The following is a 17,227-nucleotide window of genomic DNA, read 5'->3' on the forward strand; positions in this document are numbered from 1 at the left end:
TAGTGAAACCTTGCACTTTCCCTACCGAGTAGCCCAACATAATTTACTATTTCATGTTTTGCTCCTGAGTTTGCCTCACCTCTTCTTTCTTCTTTCTTCCATCATCTCCAGTCCCTTAACCTGTATTCTTGAGACCCCAGGATTCCCATCTCTCCCCTAAACATCCCCTCTCCATTCCATGCCATCAGTACAACTCTGTGTATAAGTGTAACTCAGTAGCCAATGATAACGAACCCCTTAAGCCTTCTCCCCTCATTTTCCCCATGAGACAACTGAACTGAAGAATGTCGTGGGCTTTGCTTTACAAGAACCAGGAATCCCAAACCTACCTCCTTCAAAAATGTTAATACTAGATTGAACCAAAGAATGGGAAGAAAAAGGATCAGTCTGTCTAGCTGAGACAACAGATATCCTTGCCGCCCCTGCCACCCATTGAGGAGATTAAATATACCTACTTTTTAAAAATCTCAAGCTATCTGATCATGTGGCATACGGGTATTTTACAAGATATATGAGAACCCCTATGTCCTCAAGTTTTATACCATAGAAAAAATCCTCAGTGTCTTCCAAGCTAAACCAAAGAAACCGAGTTTACTTGATTTGCCTCTGCTAGTCTCATCTGTTCAATCAAGCTCATCTGTGTGCTGTTATATATACGGAGTGAGGGGCTTTATTGTATCTCCCCTCTATTTAGTGATGCATTCTGTCTCCTATGCACATAACACTTTTGCTTCAGTTATGACCCTTCATTTGAAACTTTCCGTTCTCTGGATAGGATGGAAAAAATAACTGGGCAAATCTTGCCCAGTCTTATAAAAATCCACAGATGCTTCTTTGAATAAAACAGTTCAAATGGCTTAAAAGAGGCTTTCCACTCTAACTTTCATCTAACAGATGAGGTGGCTGGGGGGTGGGGGGAAGGAGGAAGTGGATCACCGGCTACAATCAAGTTTTGATCCCAGCTCTCACCCAAGCCCCACCCACAAACACCATCTAAAGCAGGACCGTTTGTCAGCACTTCAGTCATGAGCACGGTAATTAAGATTCCACAGTTCACTTCTGGTGTCAAATGGTGGGGATTTTTTGTTCTCTGTTTTTTAAAATTTAGTTATTTTATTTATTTTGGGCTGCGTTGGGTCTTCGTTGCTGCGCGTGGGCTCTCTCTAGTTGCCGTGAGTGGGGGCTACTCTGTTGCGGTGCGCAGGCTTCTCATGGCGGTGGCTTCTCTTGTTGTGGCTCGCGGGCCCTAGAGCGCGTGGACTCAGTAGTTGTGGCGCACGGGCTTAGTTGCTCCGCGGCATGTGGGATCTTCCCGGACCAGGGCTTGAACCTGTGTCCCCTGCCTTGGCAGGCGGATTCTTAACCACTGCGCCCCCAGGGAAGCCCCTCAAACGCTGGTTTTAATGGAAATAATTTATATGGCATCTTCTCTGTGAAGAAGCAGTAGGGCCATTTGGACTCTCGCCTCTGAACACTGGTCTCAGCACAGCTCCGTGCTGCAGGGTGGAAAGCTTGCAACAGACCCCACGGAGATGGACGCTACAGATGTCACCCAGAACCTGGAGCAGCGAAGAACTTCGGCAAGTTAGGAAAGAAAGTGAAGAGGAATGTTTTCCCTTCTGCCATTTCTCTAACAACTGTGTCAAACCTGAAAATGTGGCTCCAATCCTTTTCAGAACTATTATTTTCTTTACAGCAAAGTTCTAAAAACTTGGTTTCTTTTGATTTCTGCCCCCCGGCAGGAAAATGACACATTTGGGGCCAAGGCATTAAAGCAGGGTCTCTTGGGAGAAGGGAGAGGGCTATTGCTTTCCAGCCCACAAACAGTTGCAGGTGCAAAAAATGTGCACACGAAAAGGGAGGTCTGCTAGAGGCCCCTTTTAAACTGCAGCCTTTTAAGTTCAATAAATCTCTTTGCTCTTCCCTTTGTGGGCCGTGTGCTTCCCTCCCACGATCAAATGCACATCCCAGTCCTCAATGTGGCCTCCAGAAGGAATCTTCATGTTTGTCGTGAAGTTTTCCGTAATTACATAATCGGTGAAGTCTGTGAGTTCGTGTTGAGGTGGTTGAAAAATTCAAGCCTGGGGATTACGGTAACATAATTAGATGGCTTCCTGTAAGAGCCAAGTGATTTTTCCCTGCGCCGGACTCTGATTGGCTGCCCTCAGAGGCCTTCCTCTTGATCAGTGAATCACAGTTGGATGGACGCTTCTGTTGGCCCAAGGTGTTTTCACGGGGTTTGTTGGTGGTGTGGGTGAACTCTGCGTACTCTGTGTTGATTTGATTAAGAAGGCAGGAGCCACGAAAACAGAGGGCTGTGGTTTCTTGAATGCCTTTGCATCCGTGTGTGACAGAGCCAGTGCTTAGCTTGTCTGGGCTGTGGTACCTTGACTCATCCAGCAGTGTCTAGAAGCCTGGATTCCTTGCCTCTTTGGGTTTTAGGGGCAGGAAGAAAGAGAATTCTGAAGGGAAAGACCACAGCTGAGTTTTAGGTGTGTAATAGCATTTGGTACCTGATATGCATCATTTCTTGTGAATTTTTTCCAAGTCAGCTGGATGTTGACAATTAGATATTAAAAACCAAACAGAACCAGAAATAGCCTTTTATTTTCCCACAGTGTTAGTCTCTCAGAATCTGCTCTCCCAGTACCTAGCAATCCTCTGAAATGATTATTCATGTGCTCTCTAAACCCTACCCCCTCTCTCTGGTGTTCAGTTCTTGTGTGTATTTGCTAATTTGGCTCTGTCCTGACAGGTGCAGAGACTAGGAATTGTTTAAAAGCACAGGCCAAGGTGTGGTAGCTGATTGTTTTCTAAAGGAAACCCTTACATCGCTACCTTGCTATTTAGCTGGTTTCCATGGAAACATCAACTGTCTGTCAGTGGTCTCAACCCAAAGGAGTAGCTATGAGATAAGAAAAGATGACTACGAGGGAAATCTCTCCCTTTATTTTGTTCTGTAATAAAGAGCTAGACAGTCAGATTCTATACTTGATGCCAGAATTTAACATCTGATTTAAAAAAATACAGACGGAAACACAGATGAGTCTCAGGTGGAAAGAGTATACATTTAATTTTCAGGGGCATCAGGACTGGTTCAGTTGCCAATGACTATGTTCATCAGGCACAAAATGCTTCTCCGAGCAGATATTGATCAGAGTTTGGATCCTCGAGTAAAAATTTTCCAGAGGTCTCTCTTCATTCTATTGCACTGAGAGATTCTCTGGCTCTGCCCTCTGGACCTTTCATTTCTGCTGCCATCCTACTACTCATTCATTCTGCCCAGTTTGCCCTCAGAGTTATTCTAACTACATAAATTTACACAGGGAAGCATAATCCCTCTTTTGCTATGTTCCCCAAGAGAATAAATAACATAAATGGATTTCTTAAATATTGAAAGAATCTCTTTGAAAGCAAACTGAGCCCTGTGCCTTGTTGAGAGGTAACTCCTTATAAGACATCTTACTTTTTGAATAACAGCTGTTCTTGATTTTGTCTTTGCCAAATTTGAACTCCAAAGGATAAAATGGCCAATGATGCCTATATATACATATTTGCTCTTCTGCCTTATAAAATGAAAGATAAAAATTAGATTTGTTTGGAATTCTCCAAATTTTAACGATTACAAAATGATTGCAAGAGTCCTTGTATCAATCAAACGTATGATAAAAGAAACAGAAACTTGACAAATCAAACGAAGTTTAGCATTCTGGATTATGTTTAAGTAAAATGTGTTGCTGTAAATATGATCCATGTTTGAAAGAGATATACTCATGCTCATGCACAAAGACTAGTATAATAATTGTCAGTAGGGTAATGAGAGAGAAAAATACTTTTTTTCTAGAGGTTTAAATGTCCTTGTCAACTAGTGACATTTATAATACACTTTATGAGTTAAATTAATGATTTGCCAGTGTCTTCACTGTCCATAATATATCCTTACTCCCAGGATAATCAGTGACCAAATTCCTATAAAACTGATTATGTATAAAACTTCAATAGAAGAGAAAAACCTCCTTTCTAATATTGTTATATAATAATATATAACATAATTATATAAAGTCATATAATAATTTTTATTGTAAAAATTAATGAGAATAATTTAATCTTATTTTATCTATCCATTATCTATGGCTATTAACAAGTTATCCCCAAACTTACTGGCTTAAAACAACAAACATTTATTATCTCATAGTTTCTGTGGTTCAGGAATCTGAGCATGGCTTTGCTGGATACTTCTGGCTCAAGGCCTGTCACAGGGCTACGATCAAGGTGTTGACTGGAGCCCCCAACTGGGGGAGGATCCCCTCTGAGTTCACTCACTGGCGGAATTCAGCTCCTTGTGGACTGTTAGACTTGCTGGCTCTTGGCCAGAGACATCCTTTCCTTGCTAAGTGGGCCTCTCAATTGGGCAGCTTACAACAAAGCAGCTGGCTTACCTCTGCATAAGCCAGTAAGAGAGTGAGAGAGGCAAGTAAGATGGGAGCCATGTGCTTTTGTATCCTAAGCTTGGAAACAGTATCCCATCTCTTTTGTTATAGTTTATAACTTAGAAGCAAGTCACTAGATACAGTCTGTGCTCAAAGGGAAAAAATTACATAATGACATGATTATCGGGAATCAGAGATCATTAGGAGCCATCTTAAAGGTCAACTACCATACTTATCATCCACAGGGATTCCTGCTTCTTCCTTATAATTACCTAAAGCCCCCGGTGATAATCAGAAATTGAGTCTTCTGGAAGGAATAGTACAAAATCTCAGTAAAGAGCAGTACTTTAGTTTTTTGCTGGTTCACGAGTCTGAATTGTTAGTAGACACTCCTGTCTAATGGTCATGGGACTTCTAAAACCATTGCCCTTGACAATTAGCAGATGTGGGACTAATCTTACAGACACTGGCAAAGATAACCCATCCGTGTCCAAATTAAATGAAAAGGCCATTTGAAATTAGCTATCTATTGTACTCATGGTCTGTCTTGATATTAGTTATCTATTATATTAGTTATCTATTGCTGTAAAACACATTGCCCCAAACTTAAGGACTTAAAACAAACAAACATGTATTTCCTTTAGCACAGAGTTCTGTGGGTCAAGAATTTGGGAGTGGCTTGGCCAGGATGTTCTGGTTGGTATCTCTCATGAGGTGGCAGTCAAGATGTCAGCTAAGGCTATAGTAATCTAAAGGCTTGACTGGAGGATCCACTTCCAAGGTGGCCACTCCTGTGACTGGCAAGTTAATGTCAGCTGTTGGCAGGAGGTCTCAGTTCCTCACTGCATGGGCCTCCACAGGGCTGCTTGAGTGTCTTCATGACATGGCAGCTGGCTTTCCCCAGAGAGAGAAATCCAGATTGATTATGGGACATATGAAATATGTTTCAAATTTGAGTAATGATCCTTGTCTTAGGGTTTGTCCATGTTGCAGGCAAAATACGTATGATTGCCAGAGTATTAGGTTCTGCTACACAGGACCTACCTTGTCAAATGATTCAAAAAATATTCAGCTCCCCAAAAAGGTCAAAAAAATTCCCAGGAAACTGTGATAGCTGATCACCAGTTGCCAAACCACAGTGCAAATTTGTTTGCACCTAAGCCCATCTCCTGCCCTCTGAATCTCTTAGATGTTCCACAGAATTGCCAATACACAGACCTCAGACGGGAGGAAGAGTTGTATAAAAGGATTGATTATACTTGGCAGAACTTGGAGAAGGAGTGCACATATGATCAAATCACCAAAAAGTCCTGGGAGATTATATCCATAAGACAAACAAAATAAAACCAATGCTGAAGGGCTCAACAAAAGACTTGGAGCTCACATTGGTAGAGAGACTCGGTTTGTCAGGACAGGCAGAGTGGCTTTTAGGGGGTGGAGAATTAGGGCTCCCAGGTGTGGCTATCTGTAAGAGTCCAACTCTACAGCAGCAAGAGTCTCTGACAAATCTTGATAGGACCTTGATTTGTTAAAATATCATCCAGAGACCACTGGCACACACCTGTAGTAAAAGGAAAAAAAAAAAAAAAAAGGTTACTTTAGCCTGCAGCAAAAGACAATACAAAGCAGAAGAGTGAGTCAAATACAGTACAAACCATGGAGTGAGTCCAAAGTTGGGGAGCTTAGGGTAAGGTTTTTGTAGGACCTGGGGGCTGGAATTAGTCACAAGATGGTCTTGGCATGGATTATTCAGAATCTGTACACCAGGCAAGTTGCTGGAACAGTCAGTGGTCTCAGTTTTAGAACATACGACCTTTTCGGAGTTATTGTTACATCACTCTATGGTTCTATCTTGGAACATATGCATTTAAACAAAGAGATATACAATTTTGACCTTAAGTCATTTATCTGTTTTACTAGTCATAGTGCAGACCATTTTGTAAGCTATGGTTTCTGTTTCAACTCTCATCCTCAATCTATATAAGGGAATCTGAACTAACCCCTTCCCACGCCTTCATGTTCCATGAGGAAACCTCTAACCAAGGTGTATTTGATGAAAAAAATCCCTTTCCTCTATTTGTGCTGTTTCTTTTTTCCCAACAAGACTCACCCCCAAGCTTGAGGGGAAAGGAAGAGCTCAAAACTGGATCAGTTCTATCATTGCCTTTGCACACAGTGTTTTCTCTAATTATAACTCCACTGCAAAATTCTGCTCTTTAATACCCAGCTCAAAATTACATCCTTTAAAAAGTATTTTCCAATGTCTCTTCCTTCTCTCCTCCCCATCTTCAGCTCCCACCCCTGACTTGGAGGATAAAATTATGCTCCCTATGTGTTCCTGGTGCTTAGTAGTCCGCTTGGTACACAGTAGATGCTTAGTATATATTTTTGAACTGTGTTGGTAATATCTAATTAATTGGGCAGTAGATATTATTAAAATACTTTGATATTACTGTTACTTCAGCTCTTTCTAAGTTCTCTCCTCTCTGATTTCCTATTGCACAGTTTGGCATTGTTGTTCTCTGACAGTTTCATACATATTAGTTTTGTTTTTCTTTTATTCCAGTTATTAATAAATTGGGAGCTCTTAGGGATGGGGACAATTTCTTTTACTGGGTCGGCACCTTCCATCCCACTCCCATGCCCCTTCAGACTTAAGACGATTCTCATACTTCCTAAATATTTGTTGGTTTTGAGCCTATTTTGAGATATTAGCTTATATTTTCTCCTATATTTTCCCTACCCTTCATTTTATCCCATTCAGGAAGGCAGTTGGCCCAAACTTCATTGCCTCAGGGAAGAGTTGAGGCCAGGTGTGAAGCAGGAGTAGAGCATCAGCCATTGTGGGTTTTTCCCCAAAGGCCTAAACACTAAGTTGAATGGAGAAAGTTTGGAGAGGGAAATAAAGAATGGGACTCCCAGGTATAGACAGAGCAAGTGGAGAAAGCAGGCAATTGTCAGGTCCCCCTTTCACTGCTTCCAGCTTAAAAAAATAATAATGATAATGAAGTGATGGAGAATGTGGAGAGGAGACAGAGACAGTTCTGGGGGTCCAGGAAAGGTGTGGACTCAGGTCCTGCCTGCAAGGCACAATTCCAAAGTAGTGGCAAACCTTCAAAGAGGAATGGATAGAGAGCGATGGTGGGTTTGACTGTGAGAGACCCTGCGGTGGATCGTCCTCTACATTCGGTGTTTGTGGGGAGCATTCCATATGAGGCTACTGAACAGCAATTAAAGGACATCTTTTCTGAGGTTGGACCTGTTGTTAGTTTCAGGTTGGTATATGATAGGGAGACAGGAAAGCCAAAAGGTTCTGGCTTCTGTGAATACCAAGACCAGGAGACAGCACTTAGTGCCATGCGAAACCTAAATGGGTGTGAATTCAGTGGGAGAGCACTTCGAGTGGACAATGCTGCCAGCAAAGAGAACAAAGAAGAGCTGAAGAGCCTTGGCACTGTGCCCCTGTCACTGAGTCACCTTACGGAGAGACCATCAGTCCTGAGGATGCCCCTGAGTCCATTAGCAAAGCAGTTGCCAGCCTTCCACCAGAGCAGATGTTTGAGCTGATGAAACAAATGAAGCTCTGTGTCCAGAATAGTCCTCAGGAAGCACGGAACATGTTGCTTCAGAACCCTCAACTGGCTTATGCTTTGCTACAAGCCCAGGTTGTGATGAGAACTGTGTATCCAGAAATTGCCTTGAAAATTCTGCATCGCCAGACAAATATCCCGACACTGATTGCAGGCAACCCTCAGACAGTCCACAGCGCTGGACCTGGCTCAGGGTCCAATGTGTCAATAAACCAACAGAATCCTCAGGCCCCTCAGGCCCAGTCTTTGAGTGGAATGCATGTCAATGGCGCACCTCCTCTGATGCAAGCTTCTCTGCAGGCTGGAGTTGCAGCACCAGGGCAGATACCAACGACCGTAACAGGACCTGGCCCCGGCTCCTTAGCGCCTGGAGGAGGAATGCAGGCCCAGGTTGGAATGCCAGGGAGTGGACCAGTGTCCATGGAGTGGGAACAAGTGCCGATGCAAGACCCCAGAGCAGCTGTGCAGCGTGGGCCCTTGCCTGCCAACGTCCCAACTCCTCGAGGTCTGTTGGGAAACGCTCCAAATGACCCACGCAGAGGCACTTTCCTTTCTGTAACTGGAGAGGTAGAGCCTAGAGGTTACCTGGGACCACCTTATCAGGGTCTGCCCATGCACCATGTCCCTGGCCCTGATAGCCGCGGCCCACCCCCACATGAGATGAGGGGAGGGCCATTAGCTGAGCCCAGACCTCTAACGGCAGAGCCAAGAGGACCTATGCTAGATCAGAGGGGTACACCATTGGATGGCAGAGGTGGAAGAGATCCCCGAGGCATAGATGCACGAGGTATGGAGGCACGAGCCATGGAGGCCCGTGCAGTGGAAGTCAGAGGGATTGAGGCCAGAAGCATGGATACAAGGGGCCCAGTCCCAGGCCCTAGAGGCCCTATACCTAGTGGAATCCAGGTCCCAGTCCAATTAACATGGGGGCAGTTGGCCCCCAAGGATCCAGACATATCCCAGTCATGCAAGGAGTGAGCATTCAGGGTGGAGGCCAGCCTGGTGGCTTTAGTCCTGGCCAGAACCAAGTCACAGCACAGGACCATGAGAAGGCTGCTTTGATCATGCACGTTCCTCAACTAACTGCAGACCAGATCGCCAAGCTTCCTCCTGAGCAGAGGCAGAGTATCCTGACCTTAAAGGAACAAATACAGATGTCTACTGGAGCGCCTTAAAATATTTTCAAAACTACCTGGCGACAAATCTGGAAATTAATTCCATAACTTGGTTGAAGCGTTGCAAAAAGATGATTTCTGCATCCTACCCTTTGAATGACTCAAATTGGTGCCAGGTGGGGGACTCCCATCACCTTCTCTCAGAACAAAATCAGTTCATTCTGTTGTCTTCGTTTATATGTTTTCTGTGACTTGAAATAAACTTTGAACACAATTTTAATATACTGCAGATTGATATACATGACCTTTTTCCTTTTAGAAGGCTGAACACCAAGGGTGAAACCTTACATGTGTTTTCTACCCTTACTGCAGTATTGTACTTTTTTTTTTTTAACGTCTTTATTGGAGTATCATTGCTTTACAATGGTGTGTTACTTTCTGCTTTATAACAAAGTGAATCTGTTATACATATACATATATCCCCATATCTCTTCCCTATTGCATCTCCCTCCCTCCCACCCTCCCTATCCCACCCCTCTAGATGGTCACAAAGCACCGAGCTGATCTCCCTGTGCTATGCAGCTCCTTCCCACTAGCTATCTATTTTACATTTGGTAGTGTATATATGTCCATGCCACTCTCTCACTTTCTCCCAACTTACCCTGCCCCCTCCCCATATCCTCAAGTCCATTCTCTAGTAGGTCTGCGTCTTTATTCCCGTCTTGCCCTTAGGTTCTTCATGACCATTTTTTTTTTTTTTTAGATTCCATATATATGTGTTAGCATACGGTGTTTGTTTTTCTCTTTCTGACTTACTTCACTCTGTATGACAACTCTAGGTCCATCCACCTCACTACAAATAACTCCATTTCGTTTCTTTTTATGGCTGAGTAATATTCCATTGTATATACATGCCACATCTTCTTTATCCATTCGTCTGTTGATGGACACTTGGGTTGCTTCCATGTTCTGGCTATGGTAAATAGAGCTGCAATGAACATTTTGGTACATGACTCTTTAGAATTATGGTTTTCTCAGGGTATATGCCCAGTAGTGGGATTGCTGGGTCATATGGTAGTTCTATTTTTAGTTTTTTAAGGAACCTCCATACTGTTCTTCATAGTGGCTGTATCAATTTACATTCCCACCAACAGTGCAAGAGGGTTCCCTTTTCTCCACACCCTCTCCAGCATTTATTGTTTGTAGATTTTTTGATGATGACCATTGTGACCAGTGTGAGATGATATCTCATTGTAGTTTTGATTTGCATTTCTCTAATGATTAATGATGTTGCGCATTCTTTCATGTGTTTGTTGGTAATCTGTATATCTTCTTTGGAGAAATGTCTATTTAGGTCTTCTGCCCATTTTTGGATTGGGTTGTTTGTTTCTTGATATTGAGCTGCACGAACTGCTTGTAAATTTTGGAGTTTAATCCTTTGTCAGTTGCTTCATTTGCAAATATTTTTTCCCATTCAGAGGGTTGTCTTTTGGTCTTGTTTATGGTTTCCTTTGCTGTGCAAAAGCTTTTAAGTTTCATTAGGTCCCATTTGTTAATTTCTGTTTTTATTTCCATTTCTGTAGGAGGTGGGTCAAAAAGGATCTTGCTGTGATTTATGTCATGGAGTATTCTGCCTATGTTTTCCTCTAAGAGTTTGATAGTGTCTGGCTTTACACTTAGGTCTTTAATCCATTTTGAGTTTATTTTTGTGTATGGTATCAGGGAGTGTTCTAATTTCATACTTTTACATGTACCTGTCCAATTTTCCCAGCAACACTTATTGAAGAGGCTGTCTTTTCTCCACTGTATATGCTTGCCTCCTTTATCAAAGATAAGGTGACCATATGTGTGTGGGTTTATCTCTGGGCTTTCTATCCTGTTCCATTGTTCTATATTTCTGTTTTTGTGCCAGTACCAAACTGTCTTGATTACTGTAGCTTCGTAATATAGTCTGAAGTCAGGGAGCCTGATTCCTCCAGCTCCATTTTTCGTTCTCAAGATTGCTTTGGCTATTCGGGGTCTTTTGTGTCTCCATACAAATTGTGAAATTTTTTCTTCTAGTTCTGTGAAAAATGCCAGTGGTAGTTTGATAGGGATTGCATTGAATCTGTAGATTGCTTTGGGTAGTAGAGTCATTTTCACAATGTTGATTCTTCCAATCCAAGAACATGGTATATCTCTCCATCTATTTGTATCATCTTTAATTTCTTTCATCAGTGTCTTATAATTTTCTGCATACAGGTCTTTTGTCTCCTTAGGTAAGTTTATTCCTAGATATTTTATTCTTTTTGTTGCAATGGTAAATGGGAGTGTTTTCTTAATTTCACTTTCAGATTTTTCATCATTAGTGTATAGGAATGCAAGAGATTTCTGTGCATTAATTTTGTATCCTGCTACTTTACCAAATTCATTGATTAACTCTAGTAGTTTTCTGGTAGGATCTTTAGGATTCTCTGTGTATAGTTACATGGCATCTGCAAACAGTGACAGTTTTACTTCTTCTTTTCTGGTTTGGATTCCTTTTATTTCATTTTGTTCTCTGACTGCTATGGCTACAACTTCCAAAACTATGTTGAATAATACTGGTGAGAGTGGACAACCTTGTCTTGTTCCTGATCATAGAGGAAACGGTTTCAGTTTTTCACCATTGAGAATGATGTTGGCTATGGGTTTGTCATATATGGCCTTTATTATGTTGCGGTAATTTCCCTCTATGCCTACTTTCTGGAGGGTTTTTATCATAAATGGGTATTGAATTTTGTCGAAAGTTTTTTCTGCATCTATTAAGATGATCATATGGTTTTTCTCCTTCCATTTGTTAATATGGTGTATCACGTTGATTGATTTGCGTATATTGAAGAATCCTTGCATTCCTGGGATAAACCCCACTTGATCATAGTGTATGATCCTTTTAATGTGCTGTTGGATTCTGTTTGCTAGTATTTTGTTGAGGAATTTTGCATCTATGTTCATCAGTGATATTGGCCTGTAGTTTTCTTTCTTTGTGACATCTTTGTCTGGTTTTGGTATCAGAGTGATGGTGGCCTCATAGAATGAGTTTGGGAGTGTTCCTGCCTCTGCTATACTTTGGAAGAGTTTGAGAAAGATAGGTTTTAGCTAGTCTCTAAATGTTTGATAGAATTCACCTGTGAAGCCATCTGGTCCTGGGGTTTTGTTTGTTGAAAGATTTTTAATCACAGTTTCAATTTCAGTGCTTGTGATTGGTCTGTTCATATTTTCTTTCTTCCTGGTTCAGTCTCAGAACGTTGTGCATTTCTAAGAATTTGTCCATTTCTTCCAGGTTGTCCATTTTATTGCCTTTTAGTTGCTTTTAGTAATCTCTGATGATCCTTTGTATTTCTGCAGTGTCAGTTGTTACTTCTCCTTTTTCATTTCTAATTCTATTGATTTGAGTCTTCTCCCTTTTTTTCTTGATGAGTCTGGCTAATGGTTTATCAATTTTCTTTATCTTCTCAAAGAACCAGATTTTAGTTTTATTGATCTTTGTTATTGTTTCCTTCATTTCTTTTTCATTTATTTCTGATCTGATCTTTATGATTTCTTTCCTTCTGCTAACTTTGGGGGTTTTTAGGTTCTTCTTTCTCTAATTGCTTTAGGTGTAAGGTTAGGTTGTTTATTTGAGATGTTTCTTGTTTCTTAAGGTAGGATTGTATTGCTATAAACTTCCCTCTTAGAACTGCTTTTGCTGCATCCCATAGGTTTTGGGTCGTCATGTTTCCATTGCCATTTGTTTCCAGGTATTTTTTGATTTCCTCTTTGATTTCTTCAGTGATCTGTTGGTTATTAAGTAGTGTGTTGTTTAGCCTCCATGTGTTTGTGTTTTTTACAGATTTTTTTCCTGTAATTGATATCTAGTCTCATAGCATTGTGGTTGGAAAAGATACTTGATATGATTTCAGTTTTCTTAAATTTACCAAGGCTTGATTTGTGAACCAAGATATGATCTATCCTGGAGAATGTTCCATGAGCCCTTGAGAAGAAAGTGTATTCTGTTGTTCTTGGGTGTACTGTCCTATAAATGTCAATTAAGTCCATCTTGTTTACTGTATCATTTAAAGCTTGTGTTTCCTTATTTATCTTCATTTTGGGTGATCTGTCCATTAGTGAAAGTGGGATGTTAAAGTCCCTTACTATGATTGTGTTACTGTCGATTTCCCCTTTTATGGCTGCTAGCATTTGCCTTATGTATTGAGGTGCTCCTATGTCGGGTGCATAAATATTTACAATTGTTATATCTTCTTCTTGGATTGATCCCTTTATCATATGTAGTGTCCTTCCTTCTCTCTTGTAATAGTCTTTGTTTTAAAGTCTATTTTGTGTGATATGAGAATTGGTACTCCAGCTTTCTTTTGATTTCCATTTGCATGGAATATCTTTTTCCATCCCCTCACTTTCAGTCTGTATGTGTCCCTAGGTCTGAAGTGGGTCTCTTGTAGACAGCATATATACGGGTCTTGTTTTTGTATCCGTTCAGCCAGTCTATGTCTTTTGGTTGGAGCATTTAACCCATTTACATTTAAGGTAATTATCGATATGTATGTTCCTATTACCATTTTCTTAATTGTTTTGGATTTGTTATTGTAGGTCTTTTCCTTCTCTTGTGCTTCCTGCCTAGAGAAGTTCCTTTAGCATTTGTTGTAAAGCTGGTTTCGTCGTGCTGAATTCTCTTAGCTTTTGCTTGTCTGTAAAGCGTTTAATTTCTCTGTCAAATCTGAATGAGATCCTTGCTGGGTAGAGTAATCTTGGTTGTAGGTTTTTCTCTTTCATCACTTTAAATATGTCCTGCCACTCCCTTCTGGCTTGCAGAGTTTCTGCTGAAAGATCAGCTGTTAACCTTATGGGGATCCCCTTGTTTGTTATTTGTTGTTTTTCCCTTGTTGCTTTTAATATTTTTTCTTTGTTTTTAATTTTTGATAGTTTGATTAATATGTGTCTTGGCATGTTTCTCCTTGGATTTATCCTGTATGGGACTCTCTGTGCTTCCTGGGCTTGATTAACAATTTCCTTTCCCATATTAGGGAAGTTTTCAACTACAATCTCTTCAAATATTTTCTCAGTCCCTTTCTTTTTCCCTTCTTCTTCTGGGACCCCTATAATTCGAATGTTGGTGCATCTAATGTTGTCCCAGAGGTCTCTGAGACTGTCCTCAGTTCTTTTCATTCTTTTATCTTTATTCTGCTCTGCAGTAGTTATTTCCACTATTTTATCTTCCAGGTCACTTATTCGTTCTTCTGCCTCAGTTATTCTGCTATTGATTCCTTCTGGAGTATTTTAAATTTCATTTATTGTGTTGTTCATCACTGTTTGTTTGCTCTTTTGTTCTTCTAGGTCCTTGTTAAATGTTTCTTGTATTTTCTCCATTCTATTTCCAAGATTTTGGATCATCTTTACTATCATTATTCTGAATTCTTTTTCAGGTAGACTGCCTATTTCCTCTTCATTTGTTAGGTCTGGTGGGTTTTTACCTTGCTCCTTCATCTGCTATGTGTTTCTGTGTCTTCTCATTTTGCTTAACTTACTGTGTTTGGGGTCTCCTTTCGCAGGTTGCAGGTTCATAGTTCCCATTGTTTTTGGTGTCTGCACCCAGTGGCTAAGGTTTGTTCCTTAGCCACTGCTTCCTGGTGGAGGGGACTAGTGCCTGTATTCTGGTGGATGAGGCTGGATCTTGTCTTTCTGGTGGGCAGGTCCACGTCTGTTGGTGTGTTTTGGGGTGTCTGTGGGCTTATGATTTTACGCAGCCTCTCTGCTAATGGATGGGGTTGTGATCCTGTCTTGTTAGTTGTGTGGCATAGGGTGTCCAGCACTGTAGCTTGCTGGTCATTGAGTGGAGCTGGGTCTTAGCATTGAGATGAAGATCTCTGGGAGATTTTCACCATTGGATATTACGTGGAGCTGGGAGGTCTCTTGTGGACCAATGTCCTGAACTTGGCTCTCCCACCTCAGAGGCACATCCCTGACACCTGCCTGGAGAACCAAGAGGCTGTCATCCACACGGCTCAGAATAGAAGGGAGAAAAGAAAGAAAAAAGAAGATAAAATAAAATAAAGTTATTAAAATAAAAAATAATTATTAAAAAAATTTTTTTAAGTAATAAAAAAAAAAAGAACGAAAGAAGAGAGTGACCAAACCAAAAAACAAATCCACCAATGATAACAAGTGCTAAAAACTACACTAAAAAAACACAAAACAAAAAATGGACAGACAGAACCCTAGGACAAATGGTAAAAGCAAAGCTGTACAGACAAAATCACACACAGAAGCATACACATACACACTCACAAAAAGAGACAAAGGGAAAAAATATATATATATCATTGCTTCCAAGGTCCACCTCCTCAATTTGGGATGATTCGTTGTCTCTTCAGGTATTCCACAGATGCAGGGTGCATCAAGTTGATTGTGGAGATTTAATCCGCTGCTCCTGACGCTGCTGGGAGAGATTTCCATTTCTCTTCTTTGTTTGCACAGCTCCCGGGGTTCAGCTTTGGATTTGGACCCGCCTCTGCGTGTAGGTCGCCTGAGGGCGTCTGTTCTTCGCTCAGACAGGACGGGGTTAAAGGAGCAGCTGCTTCGGGGGCTCTGGCTCACTCAGGCCGGGGGGGAGGGAGGGGTACGGATGCCGGGCGAGCCTACGGTGGCAGAGGCCGGCGTGACGTTGGTGGCAGAGGCCGGCGTGACGTTGCAGCAGCCTGAGGCGCGCTGTGTGTTCTCCCGGGGAAGTTGTCCCTGGATCACGGGACCCTGGCAGTGGCGGGCTGCACCGGCTCCCGGGAGGGGTGGTGTGGAGAGTTACCTGTGCTCGCACACAGGCTTCTTGGTGGCGGCAGCAGCAGCCTTAGCGTCTCATGCCCGTCTCTGGGGTCCGCGCTGATAGCCACGGCTCGCGCCCGTCTCTGGAGCTCCTTTAAGCAGCGCTCTTAATACCCTCTCCTCGCACACCAGGAAACAAAGACGTAAGAAAAAGTCTCTTGCCTCTTCGGCAGCTGCAGACTTTTTCCCGGACTCCCTCCCAGCTAGCCGTGGCGCACTACCCCCTTCAGGCTGTGTTCACGCCGCCAACCCCAGTCCTCTCCCTGCAATCCGACCTCCGAAGCCCGAGCCTCAGCTCCCAGCCCCCGCCCGCCCCAGCGGGGGAGCAGACAAGCCTCTTGGGCTGGTGAGTGCTGGTTGGCACCGATCCTCTGTGCGGGAATCTCTCCACTCTGCCCTCTGCACCCCTGTGGCTGCGCTCTCCTCCAGGGCTCCGAAGCTTCCCCCCTCCACCACCAGCAGTCTCTGCCCACGAAGGGCCTTCCTAGTGTGCGGAAACCTTTCCTCCTTCACGGCTCCCTCCCACTGGTGCAGGTCCCGTCCCTATTCTTTGTCTCTGTTTTTTCTTCTTTCTTTTGCCCTACCCAGGTACGTGGGGAGTTTCTTGCCTTTTGGGAGGTCTGAGGTCTTCTGCCAGCATTCAGTAGGTGGTCTGTAGGAGTTGTTCCACATGTAGATGTATTTCTGATGTATTTGTGGGGAGGAAGGTGATCTCCACGTCTTAGTCTTCCATCATCTTGAAGCCACTCCTCCCAGTATTGTTCTTTAATGTTATGTTGCCATAGCTCTGTTTTTCCTTTTAAGATAACCATTTATTCTTCTTGATGATATTTGAGAATTTCTCAGAAACAGTGTTTTCTGGAACTTAGTTTTTGCTTAGTTTGTTTCCAACAAGAATAATAATATTTGCCCTTTGAGAACTTGCTAGAACTTCTGAGTCCACTGGGAGAAAATAGCATGTGCTTAGAGCTATAAAATGGTCAGAAGGCCAACTATGCAAAGAGCCTACCTAGCAGAGCAGTGTTTTTAGTGTAGAAAAATCCAAATATCAAAATGTGTTTTTTGGTCAGTACCAAGTCTATTCACACACATAGTTCAGAGGTAAGACAAAGATGATGTATGATCACTGGTTTGAGTGTGTCAACAACACAAGAGACTGTTGACATTTTCTTCTCTGTTTTAAAACTCTTCAGTCTGGGTAGTCAACCTTAAACGTTAAGAAAGCCACTAAATTTTCGCATGCTCAAGGTGAAATAAACAC

The 17,227-nt window shown here is 42.2% G+C and overlaps 1 pseudogene across 1 annotated transcript; it reads left to right on the plus strand.

Moving 5' to 3' along the window:
• The first annotated feature begins 1,246 nt into the window (after nucleotides 1-1,246).
• On the plus strand, nucleotides 1,247-10,553 carry LOC309667397 (cleavage stimulation factor subunit 2 pseudogene; annotated as a pseudogene). Its single transcript has one exon. The product of its transcript is annotated as a cleavage stimulation factor subunit 2 pseudogene (transcript).
• Nucleotides 10,554-17,227: the final 6,674 nt, after the last annotated feature.

This window comes from Balaenoptera physalus (genome assembly GCF_965194825.1).
Source record: "Balaenoptera physalus genome assembly, chromosome: 9".
Taxonomy (NCBI): domain Eukaryota; kingdom Metazoa; phylum Chordata; class Mammalia; order Artiodactyla; family Balaenopteridae; genus Balaenoptera; species Balaenoptera physalus.